At 40.1% G+C, this 21,427-nt stretch overlaps 1 protein-coding gene across 2 annotated transcripts in view; it reads left to right on the top strand.

Annotated features, from left to right (window-relative positions):
• LOC113015681 (E3 ubiquitin-protein ligase Midline-1-like) overlaps window positions 1-21,427 on the top strand; it is a 93,012-nt gene that overhangs the window by 19,254 nt on the left and 52,331 nt on the right. The window contains exon 1 of one of the 2 annotated variants that reach the window (XM_026157798.1): window positions 9,967-10,259. The exons of the other annotated variant lie outside the window; for it this stretch is intronic. The gene's annotated coding sequence lies outside the window, so the exon portion shown is untranslated. Of the gene's footprint in view, window positions 1-9,966; window positions 10,260-21,427 lie in introns of those variants that run through there. 2 annotated transcript variants of the gene reach the window in all.

Raw genomic sequence — 21,427 nt, 5'->3', positions numbered from 1 at the left:
TTTTCCCCACACTGCGTCAAATTAAAGTTGATTACGTCGATTAAGCATCATGAGGTGGAGGGTGGGGGGTTCCCTATTTTAAATTTTTTTTTTGCTGGGAGTTTTAGAACACTATTAGTTAGGTTGCTTACTCTTTAAAATACCAGAATAGGGAGGATGGAGTAGGTTTAAGTTTATTAGATTGATCAGTATTGCTGAACTATGAAATATTTTTACATACAGGTATAACAGAATAGCTTTAGTGTTTGTTTTTTTGTAACTTGAGTATGAACTTATACAAAAAGCAGCAAGATTTAAAAAAAACATTTTTATTGATTAAAAAACACACTATATCGGATTCACATCAGTATCGGCAGATATCCAAATTTATGATATCGGTATCGGACATAAAAAAGTGGTAACGTGCCATCTCTAGTTTGGTGTGGTATATGGGGTACAACGATAGTGGGTCCATTCTTCATCAATGGAAACCTCAAGGCCACTGGATATTTGAAATTGCTACATGATGATGTGTTTCCCTCTTTGTGCACTGAAGCTGGCACGTTCCCTGAGTTTTTCCAGCAAGATGGTGCACCACCACATTATGGGTGCCAGGTCCGAGCATTCTTAAATGAACAGTTTCCTGGAAAGTGGATTGGTCATCGTGGGCCAGTAGAATGCCCCCCAAGGTCTCCCGATCTGACCCCCTTAGACTTTTATCTTTGGGGTCATCTGAAGACAATTGTCTATGGTGTGAAGATACGAGATGTGCAGCACCTGAAACTACACAGCAAAATCTCCAGTGTTAAATTAACACTAGAGAGTGTCTATATGGGTCCACACCTCTGAGTGTTAAATACAACACTGTTGAGTGTTAAATTAACACTTTTGACAGTGTTATATGTTTAAAAGTAACCTAGTCAGTTTTGAAGATTAACAATGGCTGAACAGAGAAACAAACTTGGTTGTGCGTGACAGCGACCGCCCAAGAGCCGGCTAATGCTCACGTTCCCAGTGCTGATTTTCTAACACTGGAAAATAACTCAAAATGTTAGGAATATTCCAGTGTTAGAAAACCAGCACTGCTCAGTGTTAGCCATTGTTAATCTTCAAAACTGACTAGGTTACTTTTAAACATATAACACTCTCAAAAGTGTTAATTTAACACTCAACAGTGTTGTATTTAACACTCAGAGGTGTGGACCCATATAGACACTCTCTACTGTTAATGTAACACTGGAGATTTTGCTGTGTACGGATACTGGATGCCTGTGCTGGCATTTCTCCTGCGGTGCTGCTATCAGTGTGTGAAGAATGGGAGAAGAGGGTTGCATTGACAATCCAACACAATGGGCTGCACATTGAACACATTTTATAAGTGTATTTCAGAAAATGTTGATCTTCTGGACTTTTTCCACACAACCAAAATCTCTAGGGTTTACAGAGAATGGTCTGAAAAAGAGACACTATCCAATGAGCAGCACTTCTCTGGGGAAAATGCCGTCTTGATGCCAAAGGTCAGGGGAGAATGGCCAGACTGCATTGAGGTGATAAGAAGGCAACAGTAACTTGTTACAACCCAGGTATGCAGAAGAGCATCTGTAAATGGTTCACAAGATATCATACCTTTAAGCAGAAGAGCACACCAGGAGCCACATGTCAGTGAAGAACAGAAAAAAGAGGCTACAAGTCACACTGTCTCACTAAATTTGGAATATAGATGGTTAGAACCCTGGTCTGATGACTCTCAGATGGTATGGTCAGAGTCTGGCATGCATAACATGAAAGTGTGGAGCCACCTTATGTCAGTGGTTCAGGCTGGTGGTGGTGATGTCATGGCGTGGAGGATATTTTCTTGGAATAAAACCTTCACCATCTGAACATCCTCTAACACATAGGTGTCAAACTCTGGCCCGTGGGCCAAATTTGGCCCGCAGCCTAATTACATTTGGCCCGTGAAGCCATACCAAATTACTATTAGAGCTGGCCTACTGGTATTATACAGCTAATATATATATTGTTTAGTATTAAGCTTTGCTTGTTCCATATTTTTACAGTTTTTCATACAGTTTTTCAGCAAAACGTGTTTGAGTCCATAAGAAAAGATTCATTCTTATATCTGGAGGAATAAATATATTTCAATAAATATTAACGTTAGCCCGCGACTTTGTTCCAGTTTTGAATTTTTGCCCACTGTGTATTTGAGTTTGACACCCCTGCTCTAACAGGTTACCTGAATAACATTGCTGTTCCAGTAGAAGAGCATAGGATAACAGCAGTTTTAGCTAGCCATTGCATAGCAACCTATCACTGAGTTTGGTCACTAGCTAGCAGCAGCGTTTCATTGAAATACCAGGTGTAGGGTCAAATTAGTTAAAACTAAGACAACTCACTGTCTTCGATTAGAGACAAACTCACATAATATGCAATATAATTTATTTTAAAATAGTGTGCACTACATGGAGTGTACTAACAGAGCAAATTGAGGCCCCACATCTGATTTGTTTGTTATTGGAACTACTCTTTGCTGACACAGAAAGGTTACTCTTGATCTATAGTCATTTTCTGAGAAAAGAGAGACTTTGCACTTAGTGTTTATCATGTTGATTTCTTTATCTCCTGCACTACCCCCCCCCCCCCCCCCCCCCTCTTCTTTATCTCTTAATCTGTCTGTCTTGCCTCTTGTCCCTTCCTAATGTCTGTTTTTCGAGGCTTTTCTGTGTATTAGTTTTTCGCAGATTAGATCACTTTATTTACTGAGGTCACTTGACAGAGACAGATAGCTTCCAGACTCCACAAGAGTATCTCCCAAAACACACAAAGGAGCACAACCAAAATGCAACTTCATTCCTACTTTACACCCTCTTAAATCCCAAACTGCACTTCAAAGCAGACAATGTCTCAGCTGGTACCAGCTGTATGTCTTCGACTTCCTGATTAAAACCAGTCCTCTGCTGACCGCATGTGAACTTGCTCTTAAAAAAAGGGCCAAAGGTCAGCTTGAGGGGAAATCTGTTTGGCATTTTCCAAAAGGGCTTTTACTGCAACTACAAAGATGGCCCCGTGTTTTCTTTTGGTCTTATACAAGAAGGTCTGCAATTGAGAGCAAACATAAGAAGGCCTATACAGAATATCTCCCAAGCTTCACATGAGTCATACAGTAAATACTGTTAAAGATAACAATCAGTGAAGAGGGGAGGTTTTAAGATGCTCTCCATCCAAGTCGTAAAAGTGCCTCTGAAGGATAATATGCAGATGGATCTGATGTTTTTTTTTAGCACGGATTGGTGGGTTTGAAAGGATTTGCATTGTTGGATACTCTACAGAATTTGTCTTTTTGCATATCGTTCACCCAGGATGTTGACCAGGGTCTATTTAAATACCTTGAAGTGCACACGTGAGGTAAATCCTACAAATCCCAGGCTACCCATGGCGTTGCTGCCCTCTGCAAAGGTCTTGGTCATAACCCTGTCGTCTTTTATCCCTGTAATGGTCCGAGAGAGGAGACAGACCCCTCTGCATTCCGCTCATTCCTGGTAGTTAAAAGTAAAGCCTCTTTAAATTCTGAGCGGAGGCCAACCTTTCCCAAATTGAGAGTCGTCATGGGACACTTGAAAATGAAAAGGCAATATTACAGACCCTATATTTTACCAAAAGATGGAGCAGCCTTCATAAAGCAGACGATAAAAATCAAGCTTGGAAATATTGCTTTGGGTTTCCATAGAAAAGCTTTTACCGTCACTAACTTTATTATCTGTCTCATGTTTTCTTACAGCTGATGATAAAAAAAAAAAAAAAGCTCTCTGGGTACAAACAAAACCGCAGCCTTGAATACAAACAGAGTCAAACTTTCTCGGTCTCTCTGGTTTGTGAATACATCTGTGTTTCTATGTGTGTGTCAAAACATCTCCACGGAAATGACATTTCTGAACAGAATGGAAAATTTTGTGTTTTTACTAAAAAAAAAAAAAGAAGAAAAAAATATTTTTCTTTTATTTCTTGCTTTAAAAGTTATAAAATGAAGCCATTATTATTTTAATACTCAGCACCCTTTTGTCTTTTTCCACAATGACATTTGAAGCACAATCACAATACCACCAGGGGCATCACAGGGATATATAGTTCAAAGTGAAAAACAGTCACGCTGCTTTACAGCACACACACAAAGCTTTAGCTACTGTGTGTGTGCTGAGAGACTTGAATGAAGAGTCCTCGTGTTCATGTTTTAATTCCAAAGAGTGCTGTTGGATAACTTCCAAGGGGGGAAAAAAAGTAACAGACGACCTGTCAATGCAACACAATACAGTATCCATGTCTACAGTGTTGCATCAGTGGAATAAAACATTTTGAGTCTGTGTACGCTCAAAGACAAAACTTTGTTTCAAAGGAAAGCAAACTCTCACTTTAGTGTTACAGAAAACTGAATAAATGGTAAGTTCAAAAGTAGGCAGCAATTTTTAAAGAAATAGGTAAAAGCTGTTCACGCAAAACAATAGAACAAAATATAGTCAGATGGCAAAATAGACTGGTGATTAACATCAATCAAATGAATAATGGCAATTTGAATAGTAGGGATGGTGTTACGGGCTCTGCTGAGACAGCGTCTGTGTGGGATATCCTGGATGGATGGAAGAGAAGTCCCACTGATCTTTTCAGCAATTCTCACCACTCTCTGTAGCGACTTCTTCTCTGGGACCCTGGAGCTGCCAAACCAGATGGAGGTACAGCTGGTCAGCACGATCTCGACAGTGACACGGTAGAAAGTGGAGAGGATGGGAGGGCAAAGGTATGCTCTCCTCATCCAGGAGCAGGAAGTACAGACACTGCTGAGTCCATTTAACTACTGATCCTGTATAAAATGATCAGTCCAGGCTGTCAGTTATCTCTACCCCCAAAAGCTTGATGCTTTTGACTACCTCCACAGCACTTGTTCTCAAGTACAAGTGTGGAATGACTGGGCTGTTTTTTCCTGAAGTCGATGATAATCTCCTTGCTCCTCTTAATGTTCAGTGTTCAGGAACAGACTATTAACACTGCACCATTCCACCAATCGCTTCACCTCCTCTCTATAGGACAGGTCATTGCTGTTCCTAATGAGACCTACCACTGTTGTTTCATCTGCATACTTGATGATGTGATTAGAAGCAGATGCGGCACTGCAGTCATATGTCAGCAGCGTGAACAGCAGTGGGCTCGGAACAGAGCCCTGAGGCGAGCTGATGGAGCTGGAGATGCTGTTTCCCACTCTTACTGACTGAGGTCTGTTGGTGAGGAAGTCCAGCAGCCAGTTACACATGGGGGTCCAGATACCCTTGGGTGTTGGTTTGTTGACCATCTGCTGACCGTATTGAATGCTGAGCTGAAGTCAACAAGAAGCATTCATACATGACTTCTCCTCCACAAGTGCCAAGCTCCGGTGGAAAGCAGAGGAAATGGCATCCCCTGTAGACAGTTGAGCTTGGTTCATTCTGTACTTTTAGTTTTTCATGTACTTCCTGTATCATCCATAGTTTCTCACTGGCCTTAGTGGGGATGTTCTTTATGACACAGAGGTCCTCTGTGCATTTATGGATGTAGGCAGATACAGATGTAGCATACTCCTGCACATTAGTGTGCTGATTATCAGTGGCAGCAGCTCAGAACATGTCTGCGTGGATTCAAAGCAGTTCTGTTAGACTTCCATTAATCCCTCAGACCAAACTTACCTTCCTCACAAAGAGTTTTTCTCTGATCAGTAGGGACCTATATGCAGGTATTAGCATCACAAAGATATGGTCTGATGAATTTACTGCTTGAGAACTGGTCGATGTTCGTAATTCCAACAGGAACTGGCGATCGTACACAAGTTTACTGACGTTATGCTGATTGTGAAAAACTGCAGTTCCTTAAATGACCAATGGGGTCTGACTCTGAAAATATGTCAATCCTCAAATGTTAAAAGGCCCAACTTTAGAGCAGAAACAGAGTTTTGTGTTATTTATGCTTCAGCAGGAAATCTACATTGCAACGTCCATCAGGAGCGGAAACTCCTTTTAACCCTACACCGTAACCTTATATGTAACCTGACGTGCACCTCCTGAGAAATGTAACTACACGCTGGGTCGATGCAGCCGGCAGTGACTTGAGTGGCGTGGAAGGTTATGGTGTAGGACTAAAAGGAGTTTCAGGTTACGACGTAAGTTAGGACCCAGATTTTCCATAGAAGTCCCAATCAAGCTTAAACGTCTACTTAAGAATACAGCTTTGGTATGTGTATAGCTAGTTTCCTCAGTGGTACCAGCAGGATACTTTTGTAACTAGCTATCTTAAAATGTATAAGTTCTTATAGTTTTCATTATTAGGTGGGCTTTTTAAGAATTTTGCTACAATTACATCACACTGTAATTGTATCACACTCTATCACACTAACCAGCACTAACCAGCAGAAAGAAATTCGATTAATGTGTTTGTATGTTACTTAGCATAGCTGACTATGCTTGCCATCTCTGTGAAGCTAATATCTGAGACTTAAAAAAGGCACTCCTGAAACTCCAACCTTTAGCGAGACATATTTTCCAATTTCACCAGTCAACTCATGTTTATTCTTAGTTCTTAGATCGTAGGGTCATATTTTTCCTTTGACATTTCTTTTTCTTTTACTAACTGCATGTGCTTTTACTTTTCCTTCTTCACATAGCGAGGGAACACTTCACATCTTGCCGGCCTGGTAAAGAGTGTTCAGAAAGTGAGTGGTCTTGCTCTCTTGCCGGCAACTGACCCGAGATGGAAACTCTTTCCTTGTCCTTTTCCAAAAGAGCATTCTTTAGCAGCAGCCTCACCTCGACTGATCCCACTCCAACCGCCAGAAATACACACCAGAATCCTGCAACTGCAACACACACACACACACACACACACACACACACACACACACACACACACACACACACACACACACACACACACACTGAGCATACACATACACTTTAGTCAACTTAGTCTAGGGTTTGGAATATGAAAATGTTCCCTGATGTTTAAAAAATTCACTAAGCATGCCATACTTTCCCACTTTAAGCGTATTTTACCACTTTGGCTCTAAATGACCTTATAAGAACTCCAAAAACACATTATCTAATAGGAATCTGTTAAACGCGCCAGTGAAACGAAATGCCAAGCATTGTCAGTTTTAGGCATGCTGTTTGGGACTTAGCAGACCCAAACAAACAGGTTTATCTGGCATATTCAACATATTTTCACGCCAAACCATACAAGCATGCAAGATAGAGTTAAACCGACAATCCACTGCAAGAGCAGGAACCATGTTCTACACTCAAAAACTAGAGGAGTCACTTCTCTAGGGCAAAAATGTTAGGGATTATTTCAGATAAGCTAGCAATGAGCTGCTTGCTATCAAGTTTTTTTTAAACATAAACTGTAGACTTCTCAAAAATGGTTTTGATTCAGACTTTCTGCCATTTCTCACACATAATCGCTTTCTCAAAATGAACTGTCCACTGCGTTTCAGACAGGTAGGCTTTCCAAGCAGCTGAAGATTCTGGATCAAAGATTGCAGTAATGACAGGCCAGCGTGGGCTGCGTGTGCGACTGACTTGCATCTCGGAGATTAATTTAAGCTGCTTTCCTTGTGGGCTGTGTTAAAAAAAAGGGAAAAAAAAAAGGAGGAGATTGTTTTTATGGGGAGCAGCCAAAACAGCTGAGGTTTCAAGGTGGAGGGAGAGAGGGAGTGACATCGGGACATTGGGGAGGCATTTAAATAAATTACAGAGGGTGAATTTGTGCTGAGGACGTGTCAGGGGTGGACAGATGGAAGGTAATACACAGGTGTCTCATGTGTAGTGGATTTTACTCATCTCCAATACAAAGAGAACTTCATTTGACAAATATTTAACATATTTGTTGAAGTGTTCTTACTTTGAACTGCTGTTGATGGCATTCGCCTTTAGTACAGCTTCCACTATGCTTGTTGTTCTCCTAGTAAATAACAAATCATGGTCACGGCATTTATACTAATCTGTGGTTTTAAGCTCCCTAGCATAAACAATGTTCTTCCTCACTAACTGCTATTAACTGTAGCACAGCTGGTATAAATTAAAGTTAAATGTCAAATTCAACTTGTGTCTTTACCACAACGATGATAAACATAGTGTCAGTATGTAATATGTAATAAGAGATTTCCTCATCTTCTTGCTGCACTTGTATTTCAAGCAATTCAGTTTTATGTAACTTTTATTCAACAAAAGTCAGACACATATATTATTATTTTGAAGTGAATAATGTAAAACTTGTAGGCCCATACGTCAACACAAATCCCTATCCTGATGAGGACACACATCAGGTCTTTCTTTCAGTACTGGCACCAGCGTAACCGATCAATACAGTGATTCGTCTTTAGAAACATGCACAGTTAGAAAATGGAGCCTTAAATCCTGACAGCTCAACACGTGATTTGTGGAACAGTTTAAGTTCGGGCTCTGGATTCTTGGCTTCCTTCGTGTTAGCATGCTACCTGTGCAGATGCATTTGAAGAACTGACTTTGCATTGCAAATCTCCAAACAAATTAGCTATAATCAGAAATGTAATCTTAGCAATGTTTTTTACAACAGTTTTTATGTCCTCCATTATGCTTAACTACCAAACAATACCTGAAACTATGAAAGGGTTGTGATGCCTTTAAAGCAAAAGTTAATGTTGCAACAGTAAAAAGTGCTATGCAAACTGAAAACTACTATACTACCACTTTACTAGCAGTTGGCAAGTGTTTGCAGACAAGTAGGCATCTTCAGACAAACTATGGACAACTGTGGCAATCTGAAGTTTGGTTCACCAGGCACTGTAAACAAACAAGCTTAGCAAACAATTTCACCTACCAACCTCCAGCAACCATTTGCCAACTACTTGCGAAATATAGATTTTCTCCAGTGACAAGAGGCTATTGGGCGGTCACTGATGGACTCTAAACCTGGATGACTCAGACTTCAGGGTTCCAGCTGCCTACAGCAAACACTCAGGAAGTTTTTTTTTCTATACCAAATGGTGGTTGGCAGCCAGTTGCCAACTGGGGTGTAAATATAAGCTAGCTCAATTAACAAGCTGCATAATCTGTATGTGCTGGAAGCACTAACTGGTGCAAAGCTATGGGCTAATATGGTGCTGCACTTTAATATACCAAGAATAGACCTGAAAGTTCTTGGACAATCTGTGCCACATAAGCAAGCCATATCTGTCATGATTAAAAGTATTATAGTTATCATCTATGCCAATCAAAACAGCCCTACCTCTAACTTTTAGCCTTAAAAATATCCAACAGGAGAAGTTATGAAAAAAATGTGTCTACTATAAGGCTGTTACGAAAGGGGAAAGTATCCATAAACACCCCAAATGCTTCATGTATCTGTAAGCGTGTATTTTAATGCTATGAAATTGGGCATTTTAACATGAGAGCCTGTGGGGACTTTGTCTTTTCTAGCATTTCAGGCTCAAGTAACCACTCTTGGAGCTGCTGTTACTGGCTTCATTTTTCACTCCCGGAGGTTTGGCCATTTAGAGGGCACTTGAAGTGACTGAGAGATGCAGTAAATATTTGCAAGACGAAAACATAAACCCAGCAAAATAATCTGGAGTCTGGCTTTTTATTTGTTCAATTATTGCATCTGAGACTAAGCAATTATTTGAAAATCCACTCTTGAGAACTACGGGATGGTTTTTTTTGTGCTCATCACACTTGGAATATGAATTTGCATGCAAAACATATTACTGCAAGGATAAGTAGACATGCACACCCAATGTCTGTTTGTATGACTGCAAGGACACTTGCACACACAGCGGGCCCTGACTCCACCCCCCAGCAGTTCAGTGATTGGCCTACTTTGAGACAGAGCAGCTCGCTGGCAGATTTGAATACAGGGAAACAGAAAGGGAGGAATGGACAGAGGAGGAGGGGATAGAGAGAGGGGGGCGGTACACTACTTTGTCCCGTCTCTCTCTCTCTCTCTCTTTCTCTGTGCCGGGTCAGGATGGAAAGGCTTACACAGGCAGGAGGAAACATGTCATGAGAGGTGATGACACAGCCACGGAGACGCAGCTACATCCTCTCTGAGTCCCAAGTTTGCTGCTTGCTGTTGCTTTGCCACTGCCGCCGCTGCTGCTGTTTCTGCATCCCACAGAGGAGAGAGAGAGCCAAAGATAGCTGACATTCCCTCCCCCCCCACTCCCACTTCTCTCTCTCTTCCTCTCTTTTTCACTTTTGTTTGTGGATGATGGGATTTTAATCATGTGGAAGGTAAGGAACAGGAAGAAGAGAGGGGGGTTTGATTTGTATTTTATTTTTTTTTGTATGTGTGTGTGCTTACTGTAAGGAGGTGTGGGAGGTGTGGGCTGTCTCAGAGGGAGTTCTTCTTAGAGTAGTTTACTTAAGTCTCCCAGTCCCTGGGGGATTCCCGCATGCTTTCACCCTCCATCTCAGATCAGACTGTATTCTCAGTGGAAATAAGTAGTGGAAGCATTCAGTGCCAGCATTGCTGGAATGATAATGACAGAGCGGTGGCTTCAGGACTGAGCCAGTGAGTAGTGTGGAGCCAGCGAGTAGTGTGGAGCCAGTCTGTATGGTGGTTGAAAAGAAACTTGTGAAGAAACAGTTGCTAGACAGACATTTATAGCGAGGAGTTCTGAAGAACTTCAGCTTTTAATTTGGGCTCGTGGTCCTCCCTGAAGTGTGGCAGCTTCCACAGACACGAGCAAATCAGCTGATCCCACTTTAAGAGGTCGACAGGTATTAGCTGTAAAACTTTGGCAGCTTACCAAAAAAGTCTGTGTGTGGGCATTGTTACGTAGCATGTGAGTCTGGCTTTTTGTGACCCAAATTCAAAGAGCCACTGGATATTTTGGTGGTTGCTTGAAGCGCCGGCACACATAAAGGAGACAGGAGACAGTGCCTTGAAGGATGGTTAAAAGTGCACTCGTACTTGAGTACTTGAGTGTGTAAGAGCAGCTTCAGAGGTCCCAAATGTTTTGTCTGCTTTCCACTAAAGTGTGCAGGGAGTTTGACAGCATTAATTTGAAAGTGGAGATGTTTATCTGTACTGTCCTCCCCAATTCCTTCCTCCTCTATTGAAAGTCCTGTATGTGCAGATAGGATAAAACACCTTCGTATACAGGTTAGCTGCACTACATGCTCTACACGTTGTTCACATCCGCACAAGTCGCTCATTCTGTGTTTTTAAGCCTCCCAGAGGTCAAGTTATTGAATTTCTCTGTGCTGAGCCGTGTTAAGTACACATCAGTGCATGTGTGTGAGAGCGTGCATGCATCTTGTGCGTGCTGAATCATGTGGGTGACAGCTGGATAACACGGGCTCAGGTCTGCGAGTGCTTTTTCTCACCTGCGGTGGCTCAGCGAGATCAAGGAAATCCAGGTTTCTATGTTTGATCTGCGAGACAGTGGAGAACTTGAGGAAGGGGAGGTCACTGTAGCCTAACTTGAGGCCTTAAGTAAGCAATCAAATGCATTAAATAGAACTAGGTGCTGCTCACTTTTAGTGATAGTTTATGTTGAAGTTGGAAATGGCTTTAACCTCATGAGGTCTGATGTAAAGTAACCCTAACCCCTAACCATATAGTCTTCATAAAATAGAACTTTTTGGTGGGGAAAAAAGTAAATAGTTTATGATTGCTATGATTTATAAACCCACGTATTTTGATACGTACAGGTCAAAGTTTGGTCACCAGCAGATTACCACAGTTGTCCATAGTTTGTTTGGAAGATGCCAACTTGTCTGAAAACACTTGTAAAATAGTTTTCGGCTTGTGTAGCACTTTTCACAGAGACTGTTCACCATTGTCTATGGAAGTCATATGGAAGTGAAATTATCCAATCCATCCAAATATAGCAGTACTTATGTGCTCACCATAAGTTGCCATATACAAAGTCTGCATTGACATGAATAGACTAGGCAAAACAAAAAGACCCTCTCTGTACTTGGTCCTTAGCTGTCACTTTGCCGACCAATATAGCAACAATAGCATTGTTACGGTTTCTTTTCCTGTTTCCCCCCGACATGTTTCATTGAGACATTGTCAGCCTGGACAGGCTTGACTGAAGCATCTTAGGTTTCAAACCCCCCTTTCTCTCCCGTGAATGAAGACTGAGCGTGGGAACTATGTAGACAAATATAGCAAATGCTGTTTTTTTTTTTTTCATTTGTTTTCCTTCTTGGAGCACATCTGTCAGTTTATGTAAACTTGACTCAGGGATAAGGTGCACTCTTAAACTTTGAGCGTTGCTGATGTAAAACGGATGGTTTGGTTTCTTTGAAGAAGAGTTGTGTGAGGTATTTATAGACAGTGTAGCCTCTAGTTTTGAGAAGCAGGAAGCATTAATGGACTGCAAGCTAAGCAACGTGCTGCTATTGACAGGGTTGGAAGCCAAATATATTGTAATCCGAGACCCACAGATGAAGAAAATGTAGGGTAAGTTGTGTCACTGTTTTACCTCGCTGTATGGCAGTCCTTTCTGATGAGGTACTGAGGCCAACCTCTTCAGAAACACCCTTGACAAAAAATAACTTACTTTTTCTTCCAGAACACTGGTTGCTGATCAACTACAGCTTTGACTTTAGTATTCTCACAACATACTCTCACTTCCAGCTCAACAGTCATTTTTAATCACAAACCCCATCTCCTCTTAAAATTTTATTGTTGTCTTCTCCTGAGGTAGTTAGGGCCTCAAGTTAGGAAACATGTTTGGTTTTTTTTAAACTATTTTACTTTTGTTTTAGACTTTACCTTTTCTGAAGCTGTTTGGTTACATAATTTTTCCACTCGTAGCCTAACCACTCTGGAGCCCAAAGTCAGTGTTTGACATCAGAGTTCGTCAAAGTTCCTCAAATTTAACATTTTTGGCTGTTTCCATGTTGTTTTCTTTTACTTAGCCTGAAGTTAGCATATTTGGACAAGAGAGTAATGTGCTCAATTATCAACTAATGTTTGCAAGCGTGGTTAGCCAGCTGTATCCATAAACTGTTGAGTGCAATGCACAGACAGATACTGTATCTGCTAATTACTGCAAGTGTCAGACTAATCAATATCACCAAAACTCAAGACCGCTGTACTTTGCATGTGTCTTCACTAGGAGTCGTAACACTAAGTCCATTTGAATCTGTTAAAAAGTCTAACCAATCATGGCACCAGTTGATGAGGATCTCTAAAATCCTTGAATGATCGGAGTCTAAGGTAAAGCACTACAAAAGTACAATTAGGATATTGATTTTGGTGGTTAGGTTGCTGTTATTTTGTTAGTGCTAAAATAGGCTTTGCTAGCAACAGTGTATAAAGCAGCACACTACTTAGTTTCTCCAAAGTGGGGGCATGCTGCAGGTACAGGTACCGATTATGGAAAAGCACTTCATATGACCTAGCTTCAAAGAAAGTACAATAACGCTTTGATCAGAAGAAAAAATAGTATTCCAGAAAAACTTTGGTGGCTAATGCCGTGACAAGCAGACAGCAGTGCTACTCCCTAAATATTCTGTTATCTCACAAGCATGTAGTATCCATGATAAAACGGGGAGGTAGAACTCCTGAGAGTCTTATCTGCCCGTAATTGGTTAATTTGATCTTCAAAGCGTCAGCAGTTGCCTACTTCAGACGCTCGAGGGGTGAACTGCTAATTGCTATCTAAACACGCTTCAAAAGGGACAAGACATACTGGATTCCTTTCTCTCTCTCTCTCATTCTCGCTCTATTTCCACTCCAGATCAGTTCATTTTATCCACCCCAGTGCGTTCTTTAATCACCCACTGGATAAGATGAGAGTGCAATGTTGCTATGGAAACATCAGAAACGGTGACAATGAGCACAATCGGTTCAGTGAGAGTTGGCAGCTTGTGCAGTCCTGTGGAGAGGATAAGTGGTTCCTCAAACTTTTTATTTTAAAGTTGTCAGGAGCCTCAACAGTGTGCTGCAGTGTGGTATTAGACAAGTTTCAAAATTTTAACTATATAAATATGAAATTGACAATGCTTGTACGACTATCAGGCTATTACACAGTTTGTTCTACTTAATGGAGGCTGAAGTGTAGCCTTTTTGTCTGATCTGCAGTCGAAATAATTCATGTTCATACTAAAAGGTTGAGTGGAGGATTATACCACGGTGCAGTGACCCAGCACTGCAAATAACTTTCCACTAATGTGGCAATATGGTCAGTAAAACCTGTGATACTGAATCTTTCTGAACAGAAACACAGAGAAATGGAAGAAGAAAAATGAAAATAAATAAATAAATAATTGAAGTCGAACTCTTCTTCAACATCTAAATCCTTGTCTCGTTCGCTAAATGTAAATGACAGTTTTGCTTCTCTGACTAAATTAATGAGTGGCCACACATTCTGCATGATGCTTCCCCGCTGAACAAGTAGTTGTTGTATTGCCTGGTGAATTTGGAAATCATAACTAAAAAATATACTGATAAGAGTCTGTAGTATGGAGCAGAGTGATGTTAGTGTGGTCAAATTTATGATAAAAACAGCCTGAAATTTTACGGATAAAATCTAAAGATTTAATCTAGCATCCTTAAACAAATCAGTTCAATTTCTGTAAGTCTCTTTGCACATTGTTAATGGCATTTTTTTTTGCTTTTTGGGTCATTTGATTCCACATATTATCAGCTAAGAACCTTTGACTATTTCACCATGAAATAATAAAAACACAAAACCTAAACTAAATCCATAGACTGTAAAAGATGGACATAGCCTGAGAAACATTTTGTCATGTTTCTCAGGTCTTTGTCTGAATTTCTACGAACATTATTGCTAAGGATTGTCTTATTGCATTGGAGTCACACTGGGTTAAATATGTACACTTGGGTTTTAAGGGGTATTTATTATTTTCTTCATTTTTTTGGGTTGTATGGAAGCCCCAAACGCAATTTCATTGTTCTTGACAATGACAATAAATAAATAAATACTAAATACTAAATAGCCATGTGACTACACTCACTGATATTGTCACCTATGGATTTCTAATTATTCCAGCATCATAGTTGTTGCCATCTTGGCTTTCTGGAACCAGAAGTTATCACATTAATAGCGAATGCTAAGCAGTTAGATTAGCAAGCTTTAAAGATAACTACTAATCAGTGCTAAGTAACATATTGAATATGCTACACCAAAATTCAAGCAGACTTTCTGGTTTAGCAACATAGAAAACAATGTAGTTTGTCACATCATTGTATTCAAAATGCTAAGTGTGTTCAGAAGTCCAGTTCAGCGACTTAGGTTAGCAGGAGGTAAAGCTAGCAGGCAGCAATCAGGTACAGTTGCCTTTGTTGGCACACAATGATTTCTGCCATGCATTAAAAATCTGAATGCCCTGAGTTAACCTCTCCCAAGTTCTAAATGCTGCTTTCAGTCTTTGTAAACTTTGTAAACATTTTCTGTTTAAAATTTTTTTCTTAAAATGTCTTTATAATTTTGTCACTTCAACTGGCATCCATCAACTCACTCTTAGGTATGCATTAGAGTCTTGGTAGGTTGGAGTCTTTGTCTTATGTGGGCAGCATGAATTAACTTTTGGAGCCATCCTCAAGTAGGTCATACTTTCTCAGAGTATTAAAAAGAAACAAAAATGAAGATCCCAAAGATCAGCACTGCTTTTAAATTGTTTATGTAACATGACGTTTCAGTTTTACTAATGGAAGGCAAAATCAGTGATCCTCTCAGCATGCTGCCTGAAAAAACACCCCTTCACAGGTGTCAGGTTGGGGTGTTCGGTTCTGAAAAAACATTGCGGACATTTGATACGCATCAAGGGACTTACTCAATCAGCTGCGGCTCGGCAGATGTGTTTGGAATATCCATCATTCTTGAGGTCTTGGATAGGTTGAATACCATCATGCTTTTTGACATTCCTAACCTTCTAGTTCAACATAAACACAGATGACTTGAAGCCTTGTATTAAAAATCTAGTATAATTGTTAGCATATTCCACATCTCTGGTGTCATGACACAAGGTGCCCTGTGGAACAGGGTCATTTAGGCATTTCAGGCAGGTTAAACTGAATTTATATAGAAGTAATCAGCTTTTTCTTGAAGAAGCAGACGTCCAAGGTGACTGCTTGACAACAACTTAACAAATTCTCAACAAGATGAAATCCTAATTTCCAACAAGTTAAAAATCTTCAAACACAAAAGAAAATCTGAGTTTTTCCACAGAGAGATCTGTGCACAACTATAAGATATTCATTGTTTTATGTAGGAAAGCCTTAATAACATGTAAATATAACTCGATAAGACGGATATTTTGCATCTGTAATCTTAATTGCCCTGAATAGTTCCCGAAAACAAGATCTTTTTGCATGCTACACTGCATGAGTCATGCAAATGCTGCATGAGTGGTGTTTATCCCACTAGTGCTCTGTTCATGCATGCAAACACTCGCTTACCTAATCTTTACCAGCTCTCTGGGGCCATTTTCACATCGAAAACATTTCATTATCCAATCAAAGTTGCTATGATAATTTAGCACTTCAGGGCATAACCACAGTTTAATCACTTTCATCTCCACTAGGGGATCCGAAGCACACATTTTGAGGCAGCATTAAGGCATTATAGAATAATTGTGCTCATGGAAGAAGACATTAACTAAACCTGTAGTGTCTGGAAATGCAGCATATGAGGGTTCAGTGAGTGCTCTCTTTTCTGCAGTCAGTCTTATGTCAAATAGCCAACTGAGGATCTTACTGTACAGTTTGAAAAGTGAACCAGAAGTAACGTTGAAGTGCATCAGCTTTTAAGGATGGGACAGTAAATGGCACTTAACTGAACTGTTGCTGCGGTGAATTCTATTACAGTGTGAATTCAAGCTAGTGTGATGTGTGATTATCAAAAGGTGTCAGAAAAGTGTGACATTTTGTTTCCAGCTAAGTGTAGGGTGTTTTTTTCTACCCCAATTCAAAAAGATGACTATTACACTCTCAGCTCTGTATTTTTGCTCTTGGACTCTACTAAAGTCACATTCCGTGATTCAAAGTTCAAAATGACGCTTGTTCATGTATGATGAGCCTTGGCGCAGTCATCCACTTCATCTCTGAGTGTTTTAGCTGCCTTTCCCTTTCCTTTAAGCCAACTTTCTTCTAATTGGCAGACCACATTAGCGATAACCCCTGTGACATCATTTAGAGTTGAGAGTAGAAAAAAATCAAAAACAAAGTGGTTAGAGCTGCTGATTACACATGCTTATTGTTGAACCTTTGGCCACAGAGCCTAAAACAGCGCTAACTGTTTAGGCACACAGTGAGGATTTTGCGATTAATTTTCCATAAAATGTTTTACATTTGTTTATTGCATGAATTTATGGACAATATGTTGAGATCACCAGGTTTTAAAAGTTATATAGGATATAGAAATCCTTTACTAATAGATGATAAAGGCACCTTTGCATGTTTGCATGCGGTGGGAGAGTACAGATCATTCACCCTGACAAAAACTGTCCTTGACAACAGCAGCTTTTGAGTTGTTAACATAATCTCCGCCCCCCTACCGCCCTCCATTTTCACATGCGCCACTGTACCCAATCTGGGTCACACAAGTGAGATCCCAGACAGACCCTGCCACACACGCACCGGCTCACACACGCACCCACACCACATTCACAAATGTCACCCTTTATTATAATCACTAATAGCCTCTGCATCCCAGACTATCACCAGCCAATCCTGTTAGGTGTGACTGACCGCTTCGAAACATGAAAGGCCGGGATTGGTCACAGCCAGTATTGTAGGAAGCTGGTTAGGGATCAGCATGGCAGGGTATCTGGAATCAGACAAAAGCTTTGAGTATGTGCGTGCGTGTGGCAACTGCTACTGTTGGTAACTTGTTAAATATCCAGTCTCATACTGTAGTGAACATGAAGGAGAAGTTAGGGAGGTAGAAGGAAGGAAGGAAAGGAAATGGGAAAAAGATTTTGAGTTCTAATCCTCCCTTGAACACTCAAAAAGCTTTTTTTACATTTAGCGAACTGATTTGTTTGGACTTCGTTAGCTTCAACTCTGGGCATGTTCCTCACCCAACTTTTTTGTCCTCTGTCCTATTTGGACTCATGACAACTACACCTGTGAGCAAGGCTGTTGAATATATAAAATTAATTTCCTTGGACTTCAAGATTTATTACATACAAGACGAGCCAGAAGGCTAATAGTGCAGGAAAACATTGTAGAAAAATGCTGGATGCAGGAAGATACTATGTAACATGATGATGTATCAGCTCAACAATTCTCAGTTAACAGAATTTACATTTTAATTTGTAAGTTTATTATAAAATGCTACTTTTTACAGTTTTGTCATGGTGAAAGTCACGGACACTGCAACATACTTTAGTAACTGAGCACAGTATTGAGGCATGTATTCTGATATAAAGTATGAACATAATGCAACACTTGTAGCACTACTAAATATTTTAGCTAATGTAATAATTTGGACCTGGAATTCCAGAGCTTCCTGGATGTGACCGTTAATTATTGATGGCCAAGTACAATGAAATTGTATATTAAGTAGAACGTTTAAACAAAAAGAGGAAGTTCAAAACATTTACTTAGATTTTACATTTAATAAAAAATCTGTGTAATTTAAAACATTTGGTTGTGCACAGTTAATATTAATCTCCTCTGACCTTAGCAAGGAGAGAAAGCCCCCGAAAAGGCTCCTTGTTCTCAACAACCGCACGAGGTTGAGGGTTAATCTCTCTAGCTCTCCAGCCCTCCTATGAAACCAGATTATAGGATTTGCAATTCAGGGAAAAACATAAACATTTGAGGGATCTTTAAAATTCTTTGACATATTGGTGTATGTGAGGTGTCAAATGGTTTAGATGTTGGCAAAAAAGCGAAGCCAAGTAGAGGTTGCACTGAAGAGCTCACAAAAATGTAAATAATTTATTCAGCTTTTTTATAAAAATGTGAATAATTGAGAGCTGCTTCTTTTTCTCTCTCTGTCCCAGTTGCTAAAGTAGGCGATGTTTGTGGGCAGTTTAGGCAAAATGGTACCTGACAATCCAACGCGGACAGGTTCTGGTCACCTTTACCCTGAGCGCATTTTGAATCTATTACAGATTCAATTTCCATTTTGAAGTTTGAGCAGGAAAAGACTTTGCGGCGTGTAAAATGTAACATTAAAAAGGCTGACAGCCAGATATCGTCATGTTTTGGCTCGGCTTCTGATGCTTTGCCCTCTTTCGCTCGGTTCTAACATTTCGCTGTGTGTTTGCTATTTTCTGCCTCTCTGAGTTAAGAGCAAATTGGAACAGCGAGATCATAAAGTGACACACACATGCAGTGTATATGCTTATTATGTGAGCCAGGTCAATGGGGATGACCTACTTCTCAGTTCTGCTCCATGCGCTGCCACAGTCGCACACGTCAAATCACCAAATGGACCCTGCACCCAAATGTGAGGTTTTTTTCATAGCTTTTTTGGGTGCTTATTGCCGAGTAATTTCTTTTATGCAATTTACTCAAAGCTATCTGGTAATGGAATCTCTCTACACTTCCACGTGGAAGTGTCGCTCATTTCAGTTGAGTTTTTCGGGTTTTTGTGCAGTTGAAGAATTCATTGTGCTGAAAAAAAATCTGAAAAAGCAATGCAATCAAATTTCCCTGAAGCAACATTTTAAGAGAACAAATGATCACGAATTAAGTTTTATTACAAAAACATATAAAACATATCAGTGTTTAGACCTGCAGTTAGCAACAATTATCATCTTCATTATGAGTGTCTCAGTACATTATGTAAAAGTGCAGCACTCAGTCTTTCCCTTTAAATCGAACACAGAATCTCTCTCTCACTCATCTGGGGATTTTTTTTGTCTGCATCATTCTCTTGTTGAATCAGTTTTTAGAAAATGGAGAGAAAAGAAAGAGGTCCTATGAAAATTTTAACAGTTCAAACTACAAGGGGAAAGGAAAGCGGCAACCTTCGTGGACCTGACGTTAATGAAAGATTTAGAAGTCGAATGCAGACTAATGGGGGGAGCCGGGCCCAAATATAAACAGGAAGGGAGATCAAAAGTTGACAGAGGCTTAATTTCCAAATGAATTTATTAGTTATTTTCAGATACATTTGTATGTGGCGTGAGTGAGCATTTGTCTAAATATGAACTCATTTCTAAAAAGTACTTTAACCTCTAACCCAACCCTGTCTGTCTCAACAAACACTCGTTGCTACACACACCAAATCTTTGGTAGTCTCTTTAAATACTTAGGGTTTGGTTTAGGATGAGGGTTAAAGTAGATTAGCTAGAGTACTTAGAAATCACAGGGATAAAAGTTGGGTTTGATTTAACCCTCACTGAATAAGTGAACGCTGAAATAACGGCCAGTTGCAAAAGGTTATGTGTTGGCATTCATGGATCAGAGACCATATGAAAGTTACTTTTCTTTTTCAAAATAAAACAGCAGGCATTTCAGCGAGGCATCGGGGCAATGACATTTGTGCCCGCTCAAAATAGAAATGCAGCATTTTGGGCTTGTGTCATGATGTAACATGAGATGAGTAGAGACAGAAACAGAAACGGAGGAAGACTGAGATAAACAAATGTCAATCTGATCCTTCTGAGCCTATCATATCTATTGAATATTATATTGCCATTTCTGAGGAAAAGGTCACTGAGAGAGTTTCACTGAATGTTATTACAGTTTGTGCTTTCTGACTGAATTTTTCGTGGTTAAAGCAATGAAATTAAACTGCCTCCTTATTTGCCTTGAGATTTGTACACTCTCAAAATCCTCTTTGTGGGAACATTCGTTGATTTTACATGACGAGCCTTTTCACGATGCAGTAAAATTGGTATCATTACATTAGCAATGTATCTGAAAGAGCAGGATCTATTGTTGAAATGCTTCCTTGTTAATGAGTTAAAAAAATCATTTTGCAGGCTCCCCTACATGTAACAGTCAGCAGCTTCAATAACCGCATCCTCTTTGAGGAATGGTTGAAAATACAAAAATGTAAGACAGTAGCTATTTTACAGACAGAAGCAGGGATGCACTGATTGCAAGCACCAACAAACAGCCAGTAAACAGTCAGTAAACAATAGATCTTAATCAATGTTATAACTGCTTAAATAGCAGTTTAAAAAGGTCTTTTAGCTTTTCAGGGTACTAAACATTTGAGCTGAGCTAACACCACGTACAGTACATAGTGTTCACTGGCAGTAGTAATTATTAATTAAAGCTGCAAGCAGCGTTATGAGGGCCCTCGCACCCCCGGCACGTCGAGCCAAGCCCAACACCTAAAACCAGCACCTCCGATCTGATGTCACATTGATGGAATTCATGCATTTAACCACCAGCTAACATTTCAACTCATTCATTCATGATTAGTTAGTCGTTCCACTAGGTGGCGCTCTAACCATTATGTACAAATGGCATAACAAACATTTCCGAGCTCGAGTCTCATCACGCC

Source organism: Astatotilapia calliptera, chromosome 23 (genome assembly GCF_900246225.1).
Source record: "Astatotilapia calliptera chromosome 23, fAstCal1.2, whole genome shotgun sequence".
In the NCBI taxonomy this organism is placed as follows: Eukaryota; Metazoa; Chordata; class Actinopteri; order Cichliformes; family Cichlidae; genus Astatotilapia; species Astatotilapia calliptera.
This window is presented reverse-complemented; position numbering and strand designations above follow the sequence as displayed.